This window comes from Gallus gallus, chromosome 2, assembly GCF_016699485.2.
Source record: "Gallus gallus isolate bGalGal1 chromosome 2, bGalGal1.mat.broiler.GRCg7b, whole genome shotgun sequence".
NCBI lineage: Eukaryota > Metazoa > Chordata > Aves > Galliformes > Phasianidae > Gallus > Gallus gallus.
The window spans coordinates 147,046,208-147,064,544 of record NC_052533.1 but is presented as its reverse complement, the minus strand read 5'-3'; the positions used below and the strand labels follow the sequence as shown (position 1 = coordinate 147,064,544).

Here is an 18,337-nt window from a genome sequence, read left to right as displayed (position 1 = left end):
ATGACCTATGAAGAAAGACAAAATATCTTGTTGAAATCTTTCTTTTCAGCTGAAGAAGTCTTCTGCTAAATGGACCTGGACAGTTTTGGTCCAACAGTTTCAAAGCGAAAAAATACTTAAGGAAATACTTTGCTGTGCATTAATACCAACGTGATGTCTTCTCTTGGGCTTATGCCAGTCTTAATCTGCTGCTATCAGTGCAGATGCTAACGGTATGCTTTTTATGTGTACGTAAACAAAGGCTACAGTATACAGTAACACTAGATTGGAGGTAAAAGCATAGTTTCTACAGGCACATTTTTACTTTGGAGTAAGAGAAACTGGAGAAATTAGAGAAGAACCCTATGCTGTACTTGTAGCTGCATCTTTTCAGTTGTCAGCCTTCTCCTCCATTTACTGAGCAAATGAACCAGGAATTATCTTACAACACTAAGATACTCTATAAATGAATATTCAACGTGCACCAAAATACATATAAATGGATGAGCAAATTAATTTTGCATCCAAACCTCAAAATGTATAAATGATTGTCATCCCTCAACAAGGGACGCATTTCCAAGGTAAGTAGAGCTAAAAAGCAAAAGGTTTCTGCAAAAGTGGAGAAGCCTTAAGCTAAAGCGGGGAAGCCTTAAGCTGTTCTGGTCTCTTGTTTTCTCATTGCAAAGATCCTTTGTTAATCACTACCGCGTGGGCTTGAAATATCTGTTATTTTGGAAGTGCCACACGCTCTTATCTACCTTAACCAGGAGTCTACAGTGACTTAGATCATTAAGCAATGATGGATTTTATACATATAAAAAAAGCCATATCGCACATCATTAACATTTAAGTTGCCATTCTGCATTTTATTTCTCCTAAATAAAATGATTTGAGAATCTGTAACAGTTGGGATTGGCTGTATTGAAGCCTCATGAAGCTTGATAAGAGGAATAAAACATGAGAGGAAGGTTCAGAGAGACTATCAAGGAATTCTTTCAAGGGAAGGTGAAAGTAAATACACTAACTTTAGAAACCAATTGCCTTTGTGACACTAGATTTCCTCATTCCCAGCAAAGATGAAGCTCTTCCACACTGAAGGCAGTGAATACTCAGATGCAGATGGAGACACATAAGACCTGTGGAGCTCAGACTTTTGCAAACTCTATGAAGATCAGGTAACTCTCTATAGAAAATCATACAATTATTGAGGTCAGCAGGAACTTTGGAGGTGTCTGGTCAAACCCCATGTTTAAAGCACGACTAACTTGCAAGTTAGAACCAAATTCAAAATCAGTGAATGTTGCTTAGGGACTTTTCCAGTAAAGTTTCATCTCTAAAGATGAAAATCTCACTTTTTTTTTTCTACTGTTTTGATATTTGTCAGCTCCAGTTTTATATTTGTTTCTCTGAAATCGAATCATATTTTCCTACTTTTCATTCTGTGCCTCTGCACCTCATCCTATTACATGGGAAAGCCTTTGTCTTTTGTATGCTTTCCTGTTTAATATCAATAAAAAGCGCACTCCACCTCATCTTCTCCAGACTGAAGAAAGCCAGATCTCACAACATTTCCCTAAGGATATAATTGCTCCAGAGTTATTTGCAGGAAAATGACCTTAAGATGTGCTGGGGAGGTTTGTATTGGATATTAGGAAAAATTTATTCTCAGAAGGAGTGCTAAGGTATTGGAACAGGATGCCCAGGGCAGTGGTAGAATCACCATCTTTGGAGGTGCTCAAGAAATAGAGAAATGTGGCACTGAAGGATGTGGTTTATTGGTCATGATGGGAATGTGTTAATGGTTGGACTTGATTGATCTTGGAGGTGTTTTCCAACCTTAATGGTTCTATGATTCTATTCTGCTTGGCCACTGAAGAAGGAGGTTATAGAAATACTGAGGATAGTTGGCTGTAGGTCTGAAAATATGGGGACAAAACAGCCATGTAACTTTCCATTTTATCTTCTCAATAAGACTATCATGTTGCTGTTCCCTTGTTTGTTCAGCATTAGCTATGCAAAGTACTGCTAGATGACTTACATCATAAAGGAATTTTGAGCACCTACCCTGGGCAGTTTCAATATTTGAACCACCAGATTCCAAATGATATTCAGTGAACTCCACATATTCAGAATCAAGAGTAGAAACTGCCTTGAGATTGGATCTAAGATCAAATTCACACCAGCTGACGTATTCATGGTGGGGGGGGGGGGGGGAGGTATTTTTATAGCAGTTTAAATCATTAGTATTCACAGGTGATTTAGACATAGGTAACCACCTCTAATTGCTCTTACTGCTCTCCAATCAGTAAGTCTTGAAATCCCTACCAGAGGGACATTTATTTATTTATTTATTTATTTTCCCTAAGAAATGCAGGAAATAGTAGCTGGAAGCTGAAACAAGAGCAGAAACAATGTGTAATTTTTTTTTTATTATTATTATTTTTACAGAGAAGGTAATTAGCTACCAGATCCACAGGAGAAAAAAAAAAAAGACTTTCCACCCAGAAATCTCTAAGCAAGAATAGGTTTTTAAAAGATCGGGTTTTGTTCTTGTTTCTCTGTTCTGTAGGTGAGACATAAATTATTATATCAGACATGATTTATGCATAAAGATGGTCTTGATCATCGTTAGTGCCCTATCTGGATTGCAGGCACATTGCCTGATTGTTATCTTGAAATAATCGCTGCTCACTCAATTACTTCAGTGTTAACCACCCAAAAGCAAAGCTCTCTTCAGAACATGAGATTAGAATTCAGTGGGAGATATGACCCTGCAGGAGAGACCTCACAGGCTATCTCGCAGACTTCATTTCATCTTACATTTCACTTAGCAGCTAGAGATGTTTTAATGAAATGAAAGTTGAATTAATCTGTGGGCAAAATAAGTTATCCAACCTGTCTGAAATATAAAACAAGAAAGAAGAGCAAAGAAGGTAGGTTCTATTACATGAGTTTGCTCTGCTCTCCAGAATGTAAGCTGCCCAAACTGCATTTCAGACAGGTTGCTTTAACATTTTAAAAGCATGCTCAAGAGGGCTTCTTTGAAGTTAATAACGAAACTGCATTGATATTCCGGTGTTAACTTTTAAACAATTACAAGATAGCAGAACACTGGGAAAATTAACTACAGTTCCTGAGGCAGCTGCGGCCCTGAGGACTAATAGAGTGCAATTATCAGAAGGTAAATATTCACACAGACTTATACTATGCTCATAAGGAAAACATGAAGGCAACTAGACTTGGAGAGCATTCAGAATGACAAGAAAGCCTGGTGATTTGTTGAGATCAGAGGTGGATCCACTGGGGAGCAGAAAAGTGTAATCCACCAGCCTATTTCATATCAGCAGCACCCAATGGGCATGGGACAAACATGAAGTTTGCTGTCCACCCTTCCCTCTGATGTATTATAGAATCATTAAGGTTGTAAAAGACCTCTGAGATTATCAACAAAAGAAGTCCCGTGGTCAACTCATCCCCCCCATGTCCACTCAAGCCACATCCCTAAGTGCCACATTTCCACCGTTCTTGTAAATCTCCAGAGATGGTGACTCCACCACTGGGTAGCCTGTTCCAATGAATTACCACTCTTTCTGAGAAGAAATTGTTCCTAATATCTAATAACTAAACCTCACCTGAACTCAGAGCTGGGTTCAGACATTGTTAATACATTTTCTTACTGGTTCTACTACATCTACACTACCTCGGGAACAAACTGATCTTTAATACAAGCTAGTGAACAAGCTTCCCAGAAATGAATTTCCCTTAGGAACATGATGGAGTGATTTGTTTTAGTATTAATGAAGTGTCAATATAAAAGAATTTCTTCTTATATAATATTCCCTCCTTTTGTAAGTCAATTTTTCAACAGCTGTGTTTTATAACATCATCTTCAGAAGACACCTATCCCCTTCTGCCTTTCAAAAATGGAAACTGAGGCATTCAGACTGTCTGCATGGCATAACATAGCGGGAACATTTCTGGAGGTGGCAAGGTCTTTACAGTGTACTTGGTTTTTCTTTGCGTGCAAAGAGGGAAAAAACACGATCCTGGAATTTAGTTAAGCATCAGTTCAACATATGTTTAAGACACTAGGTGAGCCATGGAAACTGGGTTGCACTTCTGGATCCAACACTACATTGAGTTTGAAAGACTAAGAGCAGAAGTTTCATGTAGATAAATATTTGATAGGTTTCATGTTGTTCAGGCATCTAGGTGGTCCAACCTAAGAAGTTTAATAAAGCTTCAATCCTGTGGAAATTCAGAGCCTTTTTTGGGCTATGCATTAGCAGGGCTGACAAAGCCATCAAGAAAGGGGAAGAGTCCTCTAGACCTGCTGGGGACCTTCCTCCTCATCACTATAGAGAAAGGGAGAGTGATTACAATCACTCCCTTTCCAGATAGGGAAACAGTAGATAAAAATTCTCCAAGATGTGTTTATCAGTGCTGCAAACCAAACTGTTGCAGAGTGTAGATACTGAGAAGGGAACATTAAGAAAGACCAGCTGTTTGTCTGTGCTACACCAATGTAAGGAGTTCATGACAAGGATTAAGACATTGTGATGTGAGGGAAACTCAGGTTTTGGGGGCATCACAGATCTAAAGCTCTGAATGTGATGCCGTTCCTCTGGTTAGCTGGATCTGTCATTTAATAGATCATAGAATCATAGAGTCATACAATAACCCAAGATGGAAGTGACCCATAAGGATCATTGAGTCCAAAGAACTTCCAAGCATTTGACCTGGTTTTGGGGGACTGCAGAATGAATTTCCCTAAAGAATGTGGATTAGAATGCTAGGACCAGTTTAACACTGAAATGTCCACACCTGGGTGTCCCAGTGATATCTGTCATCCTCCCTACCAAATATTTTTTTATCAAATCTCTTTCTCTGATATCCTAGGCCCACATAACCATGTTTGGTGTGCTGACCTGCAGTCACTTTTAGCTTTCCCTATATATACAGCAACCCATCTGTCTGCTGAATGGATCTTTCCTCTTGGAAAAAAATGATATGGTGCTAAAGTTCTTACCCTCTGCCATCATAAAGATTTCCAGTTTCCTCCCTGTGCACCTCTGTGAGCACAAAATCAATAAGAATGAAAATAACCAAGAGTATTTTTAAAAAATTTTTCTTTAATATATTTATCCCCTTAAGTATGCTAACCTGAGAGGCAGTAGAATGCATTTTGCTTGTGTTTATTAGACACTGAATCAAGCTGGAGAAAGGGAAAATCAATTGATCATCTGACCTAAATTGCAATTGACTTCAGTCTATTATCATGGTGTATCTACAATTATTCCAGATTGCTTACTCCCCAGAGGGCTTTATATCAGAGAAAAGACTTCAACAGCATCCCTAGACTGTCTCCCCATCTTGATTTCTGCTGACAAGCATTGACAAGCTTTCTGGATACTTTCTCAGAGCAGCCTGTTGGCTTCTTGCCTTCTCATTCTTTTTGAAGGGAATATGCACATCTTTAAGGATAAGAGTTTTGGGGGGAGAGGATTCTGACATGCATTAACATATTTTAACTTGTATTGAGAATAAGGGGTCTTTCACTGTAAATTCTGCACAGCTCATCTGATCCCAGTGGCTTTGTATGCAATTGATATCGTTCCAGTTTTCATTCCCCTTCACGTTCTCATTGCAAGTGTTATTTACTTTTCCATAAGCAGAGTTTGATAGTTACAATGATTTCTAGTCTTGTACCACACAGACTCATTTATCTTCATCTTAATATGTAATCTGTGATATATTCTCAAATGCTAATATTCACATCTATTTTTGATAATCATAAATAATCACAGTTCCAGACATCAGAGCCTACTATATCCTATTACTAAATAACACCCGCAGTGCACTTCACTCTCTCAAAACTCTTTCAAGATATCCATGATGACACTAACACTCAAAAAACAAACAAACAAAAAAACCACATTTTTGTTATAGGGAAGAACGTTCATTATGTAGGAACATATATTCAAAATGGATTGCATTTAACACATTAACAATCATGCTAAACTGAACTATCCTATCCTATCCTATCCTATCCTATCCTATCCTATCCTATCCTATCCTATCCTATCCTATCCTATCCTATCCTATCCTATCCTATCCTATCCTATCCTATCCTATCCTCTTGGTCCTTTAGAAATGTGTAGACTGAGATATTTTTACAATCATCTACTAGTATCCAAGATCACAAACTGTATTATGAGTAAATGATTTCACTAAAGGTCAAAATCAAGATCACAGTATGTGACAATACTGAGGGATAGAGGGACAGAATTAGGAATGTAGAAAGCATGAATTAATACTATTTTAAAATACTTCAGAGAATACCACTGTAACTGCACATAGCATCTTTTCCTACTGAGACTGTTTTCCAATGAATTAGCTCTTGTTAGTCAGGCTTCATTGAAATCTTCATGGTTAAAAGGAAGCAAAATTTTATGTCTGTTAGTTGTTAAGTCTTTAAGTGCTTTAAAATTCCAATGACAGTTCAAGACATGTACAGCAGAATACATACGTATCATTTTGTAAAAAAATCTGTCTGGGGAAGGAGGGGAAGTTTCCTGCTCCCCCCTAGGTACTCCTTACTTTGAGTATGTGGTTAGCATCCATGTTCACACAACTAAAAACAAACAAAAAAAAGTGAATAAAAAAGTAATGCACTCTTCCTGATTCCCAGGAGTTTTTTTTTAATATGAATTTGGATTTACAGCAGTTCATTCATCACTGTTCCTGTGACAATTCCTGCAACGTCACTGGAGCTGCACATCTGCGAGTTAAGCTGTACTCAGTTCTATTATGGGGTTTTCCATTTGAAATGAGGAAAAATCCAAGGCAAGGTTGTAAGGATGCACAGGGAAGCACAGAAACAGCTGTCCATACTGGAGAAAAATAAGAAATGAAGCAGTTTTCTTCCTCTGTGAGATATCTTTTTCCTCAGGGAGAAGAAACCCATCGACAGACTGATAAAAGTCCTACAGAGGTCACTACGGTGGTTAAAGAGCTGGAACAGATGCAAGGGGATGGAATCTTCTGGAGCTAAACTTTGTGTGCCTAGAGTTGTGTCTGTGGTCAATCATGTGTCTTCTGGAAGGCATTGGAGGGAGCAGGCATTGGTCAGCATGTGTGTGGCTCACTTGCAAATAGACCATAGTAAAGATTTCCACATGGACATCTTGCAATTCTCAGCACGTGTAAAATCCTCAAGTTAGGAATCCTGTTGGAAAAAGATGTCATATTGAGGGAAATTTTTATGAATAGCAGCTCAGTTAAAGCAAACTCAGATAGTATTTGTCTGAAGGAGAACTGGCAAATAATTACTTGTAACGGTGCAATAGATTTTCCAAGCACCTGAGTTCTCTGGAAACTGAATCACAGGCAGAGGGCTGGCCAAGACTTCCCTTGGAAGAGCACTGATAAATTTTACAAACCACTGAGAATTGCTTCTCTTCTTGAAAAGCCCACATAATAATGGCAAAGCGCTGAAATTCGCATTCATCCATCTTATCTATCTATCTATCTATCTATCTATCTATCTATCTATCCATTTGTCTAGCTATCTGTCTAGCTTTTTTCTTGCACTCGAAGTACATTCTGGTTTTCACTGCAAATTTACTTCATCTTTACTTTAGAAGGGTTTCAACAAGTAAAAACATAGGTAAAACAGGGCTTCCCTTTGATGAGCTATCTTGCCAAAAGAAGAGAGAATTATTTTGAGGCTAGGCTGTCTGCTTGTTCTATTGAAGAGAATATTTTTGTGCTTTTTGGTGAAAGGAGAACTGTGGTGGAAGGTGGCATCAGGGTCAAACATACAGAGTTTGGCACACACTTAAATCAGAAAAGAGACCTCACATTGTTAAGGATGTGTTTAGGCTCTTTGTACATGGAACAAGAGTCTTGAGTCCTGATCTTCACCTCCTTTGTGTTCCAGAATACCCTAGAGCTCACTGAAGCAAGCAGAAATTTTGTAAAAGCAATAATAATAATTTTAAAAAAGCACTGTTTCAAATTACAAAAGGATTAAATACAGTTAAATTTGAAACTGCTCTGGCAAAGTGCAATAGTAAAAGGCTATTAAGTGAGCTGTCCATTTATAGAAAACATAAGATATAAAATTCATTTTTAATGGACTGTTTCCATGGAAATGTTCTTTAGTAGAGTCATTTTATAGTGTATTAAGCAGCACAAGAAGGTAAGCTGACTGTAGTGGTGACTGTAATGCAAGGTCTATGGCTTGTAAAAAATTGAAACCGTTAAAAGGTTTACAGCCAAGAGAGTGAGGAGTATTTCAATGCCATTTATCACTCAGCCAGCAAAATTAAGTGCTGAAACTCAGCATACCTACTGAAGTGGAATCTCTCTATTGGCTCAGAATCTCAGAAAAAGGAAGATCTGTTCCTTGATTATGGAGGCAATAATAATTATAGATAATTTGTACATCCTCATTCCATTAATTGATGGAATCTCAAAGCATTTTCCAAAAAATAATTAAATAACTCACTCTACACAGTAAAATTACTCTGCTCGATAAAACCTTGGTTTTATTTGCAACCTGCTTCTTCTCCCATGCCTGCTGAAATTTCAGTAACATGCTACTGGGACTGTGCTCCAGGCAGGAGATGACAATGATGAAGGTTCAGAAGGAATGTGGTCAATGACTCAGAGACTTTAGCAACTAAATAAGAATGAAAAAGATTAGGAGAAAAAGCAGTCCCAGGAGGGGGAGAGGCTTTGCCTGTTGCTTTGGGACATGGCTCTTCCACACAAAGAAGATATCTTGGACATTTTCAGACAGTGAGTCTGAGAGGATTAAGACAACATAGTTGACATCTTACAGTGGCTCAAAGAACATCTGTTTTCTGAAAACTCCAACAACATCAAGCACTGATGCAGTGATGTGGATTCTTCCTTTGGCATGCTTGAGCAGCACATTCAGTGTTCTCCGTGCACTGTACATCACAGAATCATAGAATTACTAAGGTTGGAAAAGGCCTCTAAGATCATCAAGTCCAACCATCTACCCATCCCCATCATGTCCACTAATTATTTCCCTCCATTCCACAGCTCCAAATTTTTTTAAAACCTCTAGGTGACTCAACCACCTCCCTAGGCAGCCTCTTCCAATACAGTGCCACTCTTTCTGGGAAGAAATTTTTCCTAATATCTAATCTGAATCTCCCCTGGAGCAACTTAAAGCCATTACCTCTTTTCCTAAGATCCAGTGGCCTGGCTGTATTAGCAACATCAGGATAGTTTTATCGGTTTGAAGCTACTCTTACCTAGGCTACCTGCACTGTTCAGTGTACATATGCATTGCCTACATCTTTACTGCAAAGTAAAGATACCTGTGAACTGTTCATAGGTGTGTAGCTTGAGTCAGTGAGGATTAGTGGGCATGCGAGTGATGGGTTGACAGTTGAACTAGATGATCTTAGTGGTCTTTTCCAACCTTAATAATTCAATGATTCCATGAAAGCACCCATTCACTAGGGTGCTGTATTCCCTCTGTAACAAAGCAATCCTATCAGGAGTTAAGATGGTCAAGAAAATAAGGTATGTAGAATACAGAACTGAGGATATGGAAGCATTTTACCTCCTCTTCGAAATGAAAACAACCTTAAATTCAACCTCCACTTTGTAACAGAAGGCCCAGAGATGGGCAAAAAAAAAGGTAATGAAATCCACTTAACATCCAGGCTGTTTACATCTGTGTCTGTATCTATTGATATAGGTTAAATAAAGAGTTCTTCATGTATAAGTTGAACCTGCACTAAAGAGCAGATATAATAGCATTTTCGAAATCCTCTGAAGCATTCTGAAATACTGGCACAGCAGGAGCATCTCCTTTTACTCAATATGATTGAAGAACTGGATAAGGTTGAGGGTAACCTCAGCTGATGGCTTGTAGCTTGCTTTAACCTTCATGCACATGGTTGAGTGCTCCTGTTTCATATGTGGCTACCAGCTCAGCCCTCTAAGACTGCTGTCCACTGACAGAACAGCAGGAATTTAACCCAGGTGTCAAACTGCCATGAGTTTTGCAAACAGATGGACTGCTGGAAATCCACCATCAGGTTGTGTCAATGCACATCAATCCAGCACCATTCTTCCTCTGGCTTGCTACATGGGGACCCACGCTAGTGGAAAAAGCAGTAACAAATGACCCTGCTCTTTCCTCCAGATAGTAATGGAAAGGGCTTCATTTACTAGCCAGCTGTCCCTTGTTAATGAAAGGTCATTACTAAAGACCCAGAGTCATGTCTAGTCAATTCTCTGATTTTAGTTATTATTTTTTTGTTGTTGTTTCTTTCTCTGGTACTCACAGAAGCAGAATTAAGTTGCTTTAATGTAAAGTGACAGTTTGCAATTGAGACTACTTACTTCTGTCAGGGAGACCAAATGGCCATGAAGAATCTTCATCCTGTCCTCCCAGAGCTAGCCCTCCATGGCCAGTTATGCCAGAGATGCTGATCTTGTCCCATAGTCTTTGGTACTCCAAAGCTGGAATTTCACAGTGCTCCTCCAGCACTGTAACCACATCCATAATAATTCTGAGTGCTGCCACCACAGAAATTCTGCTTCCTCTCAGTTCTGCCAACCCACACTGGAAGTAACTTGTGTCAACTACTGCTACTTTGGTCATAAGACACCCTGACATAGAGATCTAAGTGTATATGAGCTAGTAGAAAACTGAAAACTAAACATATCTTAATATGATCATATCCATTTAAAAACTTTCTATTGCCTTCCATTTTCTTAAAATGAATATTTTAGCCAGCTCTAGTTCAAAAGGCAATAGTCTAGTTTAGTGCACAAGCACACAGCTTCATTTCTGAGGGCTTTAAATAGTCAAGTTAATCTGTTCAATTTCCCTTTCCATTTAAAAGTAGTACAAAATGTAATCAAAGTATCTAGTGGTTTTGTTGTTGTTGTTGTTTGTTTGTTTGTTTCTGTATGTTGGTGCTTTTTTTTTCTTTTTTTCTTTTTTTTTTTTTTAATATGCCAAGCAGTAAGCTATAAATCTTTTGGTTAATTCTGGAAAAAATATTTTAGGGTACAGAAATGCAGTTATTTTTGTGACAACTCACAAGTACACATACAGGCTAATCTCTTACACAAATCATCCTCCTCCAAAAATGGATTCATTCAATTGCTATTGAAGAGTAAGAAAGGGTTCAGTAAAAAAGGGGTCTGCAGAAACTAAGGGTAAAAGGATTAGAAATGGCTTACAGAAGCAAATATGCAGAGGCCACTAGAAGAATGGGATAGTAACAAGATGGGTTTAGGACAATGCTGGGGTAGAAGAGATAAAGACAAGGGTGTGAAAACAGCTCAAATGCACCAGGCAAGGAGGTGGTAAGATGTCCCCAGAGAAAGTTAAAACTGGTACGGGGGCTACGCCTCCCTCAGGGTCAGAAGTTTATAGCAAGGAAGACTATGGGCCTTCATCCAACGACCACCAGGAGGAGACCCCCACTGCTCATGGCGCATGCGCTTGGGTGAGGGACTGTATGCTAAGGAGTTCTTGGAAAGGTAATGAATATGTATACAAATTCCAGGAAAATCATCGATTACGTATTAGCTCTGCCTATATCTATACCCAGTTTTTGTCCTGATGGTATGCAAGTTAGGAGAAGCTACCCCCCTTGCATCCGGCTCTGCGCAGAGTTGATTAAAACATACCTGATTTTATAACTACTTTGTGGTTATAGAGTTTGATTCCATAAGTCACTAAAAACTCATGGAATCATAGAATCACTTGAGTTGGGAAGGACCTTTAAAGATCATCTAGTCCAACTCCTCTGAAATGAACATGGATATCTACAATCTAGATATTTCTAGATCTAGAAGTTTCTCTCCCGGAAACTACACTAAGGCAAGTGGGAGAGAGGGAGGTGATATGGGACAACCAGCACAGCTTCACCGAGGGCAATCCCTGCCTGACCAACATAGTGGCCTTCTATGATGTGTCAGCATCACCTTCTAACTGTGTCAGCAGACAAGGGAAGAGCCTCTTATATTATCTATCTAGACATCGGTAAGAGCTTTGACACAGTCCCCCACAACATCCTTCTCCCCAAATTTGAAAGATACGGATTTGATGGGTGGACTGTTTGATGGATGTAGACAGCGGGTTCAAAAAGTACCAGAAATAAGAACAACTATACTCACTTTATGTGTCAGTCTCTTTATAGATCATGGTGAAGAAAGAGTTCAAGGTGGAATGAGATGAGCTAAGCCTTCTATCCTGTATGTCCTTCGTGCACAATGCTAGAGTTTCTATACTTTGTGGCTGAAGTATTGACACTGTGCCTACAAATAGAGCATTATATGGAAGAACTGATATCTGCAGGTTGACTGAGCCAATTCTGACCCTGATTTATGTATGGAGGCTCAGTAAGAATTCTTTCCTGTGGAAGAAATTGAGTGTGCCCAGACTCCTCACTTTCAAAGAACTCCAGAGCTCTGACTGAGATATTATCTGACCTTAAGCATCTGCATACCAATGTGAGGACAGGAAGAGCTGGACTAAAGTTTTGATTAGCACTGTCAGTGTCCTCTTGTGTATTCATGAGGCTGTTAGCTTACAGATATCTCTCTACCAAGTATGCTTGATGTGACGAGAATTCCTGGGATGCTGGTACATGACAATGACTTTGACTGTAACTCCAACAGTCAACAATTTAGTTCAGTGAAGCCAAGTGCAAGGTATTGCACTTGGGTCAAGGCAGTCCAAGATACCAGTACAAACTGAGAGAAAAACTCCTAGAGAGCAGACCTGTGGAGAAGGACTTGGGGGTCCCATTGGATTAAAAGTTGGACATGAACCAGCAGTGTGCCCTTGCAGTCCAGAAGGCCAATGGTATCCTGGACTGCATCAAAGGAGGGGTGGCTAGCAGTGATTGTTGCCACCTACTCTGCCCTTGTAAGGCCCCATCTGGAGTACTGCATCCAGGTCTGGGGCCCCCAGTACAAGAAGGATGCAAAGCTCTTGGAGTGGTTACAGAGGAAGGCCACAGAAATGATCAAAGGGCTGGAGAACCTCTCCTTTGATGAAAAGTTGAGGCACTTAGGATTGTTTAGCTAAGGGAAGAGATGGTTCTAAGATATGATTCTACTATCTTATTTTATTATTTGCTTTCTATGGATAAAAGACTTGGTTGTTTGATTAATTCTTTCTTGGTGGGATAGAAGGCTGTTAGAAGGTGTTTTGCTAATTATAGAATTATAGAATCATAGGATAGCCCCACTTGGAAGGGACCCATAAGGATCATCAAGTCAACTATGCAGTTACATCAGAACTTCACTGCTCACCTCAAAATAGGAGAGATAGAATTTCAAACTAGTTAAGATAATACAAGAACGTGACACCCTGGCTTAGTTCTTGGGAAACTTTATTTAATTTGTTCAGTGGAGATATGCTGGAAAATAATCACAAATCAAAATATCAGAAATGGAATAAAATAACATCAGAAAACATCTCACTTGAGATCCAGGAATTGAGAAAGAAAAGCTAAAGCCTGTGAATCAAAATGAATCAAACAACTGGAGGACACAAAAAGTATTTCCTCTTAATGGAGACATGAATACCTGGGGGATCAGAGTAAAAGACAGGGATCTATTGGGACCATCTGTGGAAGAAATGCTGTCACTGTGCAATTGCTCAAACATAAGCAACAGTTTATATATATATGTATATATATAGCCTGATTTTTTTTTCTCATGTTGCAAAAATGAATGTAAATCCCTCAAAACCCAGCAAAAAAATAAAACAATCACAAAAACAAAAAACAAAAAAAAACAAAAAAACAAAGAACACTCCTAGCTAATGAAAATTGCCTGCTCAACCTACTACTGGTCATGGGTCCCCAATGGAAGACTGAATAAACTCACCTAGTGTGGAGCTAAGGCTGTTTGAGGAGAGGAAATAATTGAATTTTTCCTGTACACAGGCAAAAAGATCCAAGAAAAGGTGATTATGATGCAGATATCACCATATAGCCCAGCTTCTTCTTTAGTCTTTGTGGATCTCCTCAGGCAAAAGGTTGGCCATGGTAATCCAGCATGGAAAGGGTGAGGCAGAATCATTGCTTTCCTTCTCTTTGGCTATAAAAGTTATGTCTTTGAGTACTTAAGACCCAGTAAATCTTTACATGCAGTTAGAAAAACTCCAGGCTTAAAACTTTCCTTGCTAATTTTGCTTAAGATTGCAGTGACCAAGACCTGAAAATGCCTCAGGGCTTGCCAAGCCATTTGGCAGGATCTGCTGTCCCCTCTTTTAACTGAAGTGCAGCCTTTTTATTAATAGAGGTTGTAACATATTCCTTTATTTTATGGCTGCACAAATATTCCTACATGCTCAACTACCAAAAAGAAAAAAAGCTCACAAAGCTTGGGCATACGTGGGTGGCTTGAAACCTCACTCTGTGAGAGATGATACAGCCTTGACAGATAGCATGATAGCAGAGATATTAAGCAAACTTCTCTCCTTGGGATACTTACACACTTAATGAGGCTTTTCAGCTCAGCTCCCCCTTTTCATCTCGGCTGTCCCATTAATGGCCCCACTTCTGGTAGCTGCTCCTCACATGCTGCCCATTAAGTAGAGATTAAGCGGGTGATGAATGGCAGCCTGGCTCCGCGAAAGCTCAGCTGACATTCAGAAGCATGGTATTCCAACTCATTAGGAGCAAGACTGGTTTCAGTGATAATAAACACTTCAGCAAAGTGCTTAGCAAGGGGCCTGTCCAACTCCCCACCCTGCTCTTCTGTCTGGGCTGCAAATATCTTTTTCAAGAGAGGGACATTTTACATGGAGATCTTGCAGGGTAACATTTTAAATTTAAAGAAAAAAAATAGTAAAAACGGCCTAAACCAATATACTTGATAGACACGAGCTATATAAAAAGATTAGCCATAAGAGAGATTGTGAGAGAAAATATTGCAACGCACTGTTCAATGCGCATGTGAGTATTGAAACAGGGAAATAAGGACTGAGGTTTGGAAACCCTCGTGTGAAATGAAACATTCTCTTTGAGCAACAGACTTTATCTCATGATGTCCCCATCATTTCCATTACAGCTGAGCTCCTCCTTTCTTTGGTTTCCTTATTCCCACCTTAATCCCAGTGAAGCTGACTTAATTTTCCAGCTAGAATCTGAAATGAAAATGTCCAAATTGCCCCATATTTTTGTATGCAAAGGAAATAATCTGAATCCCAGGTATAAAAACACTTTTTTCTCCCTCCAAACCACGGTGTCTTTTCCACTCGTGCAGTTTCTTGGCCTGATCCTCCACTGCATTCATTAACTGAAGAACTGCAATATAATCCATGTAAAGGGGTCCATTAAAATGATGTTTGAGTTAAAAGACCCATCATATGACCACCATTTTGAGTCACACTAGGAACAATAAAACTTTTATCATCCCCTTAAATCCATCCTGGAATATAGCAGGGATGTGATCACTCACTGAAAATACCTAAAGTCATACCTTTAATGAGAGGTATGTCCATGAAATCATAGAATCATTAAGGTTAGAAAACATGACTAAGATCAACACATCCAACCTCCAACCCATCATGGCCATGCCCACTAAACCATATCCATCAGTGCCATGTCTATGCTTTTCTTGAATAAACATATTCACACCTACATGCATCGTTGGTATTGAGAAGAAGCTGTAACCAATCAGTATACATGTACTGATTCCTTGGTGGCGTAAGCTGCTATGTTCTAACTGTATTTTGGGCTAAAAGTGCAGATTTCAGAAGGAAGTCACGATGACTTCGTTGAAAATATCAGGTCAGGTGAGCTTTGCTCCTGTGTTTATATGAGGATCTCTTTCCTAACATGTTTCAACCCCAAGCAGTTAATTATCTTTAAAGTTCCCACACAACAGGAAATAATGTATCTTAAGCATGTGTTGGGTGATATATGGATGTTTTGTTGTCTTCAGCTGCATAAACAGAGACAATGGTAAGAAATATGGTAAAACAGTATGATAGGAAGAAGATTATCGCTACCTGCAGAACAGGAGTAATTCCCATCTGGGAGAATGGAACTTACACCATTTCTGAACCACCAGTAACCTGTCACTTAAACTTTGTTTGAACTCGTGTTCAGAGTGGGTATAACCCAAAACAATTATGTTAAGTGATGCTTGTATGGGAGATCTAGACTGGATATAAGGAAAAAGTTTTTACGGCAAGGATGGTGAGGAAGAGGAACAGGTTGACCAGAGATGTGGTGGATGCCCCATCCCTGGAGACATTTGAGGTCAGTCTGGACAGGGCTCTGAGCAAACTGATCTAGCTGTAGTTGTTCCTGTTCATTGCAGGAGAATGAACTATCTAATTTACCCAGGTTTTCCTTCAACAGTAATGGCAAACTTCAGCAGGCAAAGCAGGCAGCAGTGACCATATTACTTCTGTAGACTACTGTTTCTTTTGCTTATGTCCAGTGCTGACTGTCTCTGTTAGTGCTGAATGTCTCTGTCCAAAGAACAGTCCCACCAATTCAGACTAGGGCTGCACTAGAAAACATTTAAACCACTTGCTGCTGTAGGGACCAGTATATCTGTAACTCACAAAGGCTCTGTTTGTTTTCCTGTGGCTGAGGTAGAAAATTGGAAAAGTGGAAGGGGATGCAACACTAATTAACCTTGCTTGTGATGGAGAATTACTGCAATTATTTCACAACACGACTCTGAAGAGTGCAACACTCCTTTATACATAATGTGTCACCATTATTATGAACTGTGCTAGCCCTGGCATTGTGTGAGATTATTCCTGTATGTGGTGCATGTAATGTGCTGAGGGGGAAAACCAGCCAGCTACATAGAGAGGGCACATAGTTTTGCAGCAGGGTTAGCAGAATACAAATTGTCTCTACAAATTGCATTTATTTTTAGCCAGGAGCTCCAAAGAGTGGCTATAAGCCATCCTCCAGGGATGATTCAGGCAGGAAAAAAAGCAACAAGCTGCTGCATTCACCCTCTGGCAAAAGTTGAGAAGTTGATCAATGGGAAGCAGCTTCCACTGGAGACTGGGGACTTGCTCCAGTCTAAAGGTTGTGCTCATTTCTTTTCCTTCTTTTCTTCTATCAAAAAACTCCAGAGGGCAAATGGCAGCCAAGAACTCCTTGCTTTTATATATGCAGACAAAGGTGTTTCTCCAGCAATTACTTTCTCTGATTTATCATCACAAAGGAAAAATGTCTTAATAACCTTGAGATATTACTTTATGCCAAATGACTCGAAAAGGAAGGAGCATTTCCAACTCAAAGAACAAAAACTGCATGTTTGCTCAAATCAGACATAACCAGAAAGAAACCAAAGGATTTTGAATTGGAAATAAAATGCTTGTTTAAATGGTTTGATCTGCTCTATCTATAAGGACACAACACACAACCTCCCTTCCTCTCATTTTGAAACTCTTAAACATTTAAGGTTTAAATCACAGGTTAAAGTTACTATACTCACCCATTTGCTGTACATCATTTGAGCTTTAGCAACTGCCCACTCATTCATTCTTAGCCTACAGCAAGACTCCATTTACCCCCTAAAATAACATGCATTCCCCATGCAAATCCACGTTAGTTTGGCAATATAACTAAGCCCTTGAAAGCCCATGAAAAAAGCATTGATTTCCCTAAGAAGTACAGTAATAAATATGAGCTTGAATTTTCTGAACCTATATGGATGTTTTTAGTGATTTAATTTTTCCTACTGCTTCCCTTTCAGTTTACTTTTTCAAAGTTTTGGATATCCTCTCACTTGCTCTAATCTGAGATGAAGATGGGACATAGAATTTGCTAGAAGCCAACTGTCATTTTCATTGCTGGACTTACACAAAACCCAAATGCCTCAGAAAACACACAAGTGAACAGGAACCTTGATGCTAGAATAATCACCCTGCTTCTTCTGAATATTGTTTAATAATGTTTACAGAATATTACTGCATCCAGGCTTGGGGCCACCAGCTCAAGAAGGATGTAGTGTTGTTGGAGGGCTTTGAAGCCTGGAGTACCTCTCCCATGAAGAAAGGTTGAAGGAATAGGGATTGTTCATCTGGGGGAAGAGAAGACTCTTGGGGAGACTTCATTGAAGCCTTCCTGTACTTAAAAGGAGCTTATAAGCAGGAGGAGAACCAACTTTTTACATGGTCTGAAAGTGACAGGACAAGGGGAAATGGCCTTAATACTCAGAGGGAGATGAGGCACTGGCACAGGTTATCCAGAGAAGTTGTGGATGCCCCATCTGTGGAGGTATTGAAGGCCAGGTTGGATGGGGCCCTGAGCAGCCTGAACTGGTGGTTGGCAACCCTGCCCATGGCAGAGGTTTAGAA

General features: G+C 39.5%; 1 long non-coding RNA gene across 1 annotated transcript in view; it reads right to left on the bottom strand.

Moving 5' to 3' along the window:
• Positions 1-3,367: 3,367 nt before the first annotated feature.
• LOC121109807 overlaps positions 3,368-18,337 on the bottom strand; it is a 34,272-nt gene continuing 19,302 nt past the window's right edge. The window contains exon 4 of the long non-coding RNA XR_005857571.2: positions 3,368-7,207. This is a non-coding gene — a long non-coding RNA (uncharacterized LOC121109807). The remainder of the gene's footprint in view (positions 7,208-18,337) is intronic.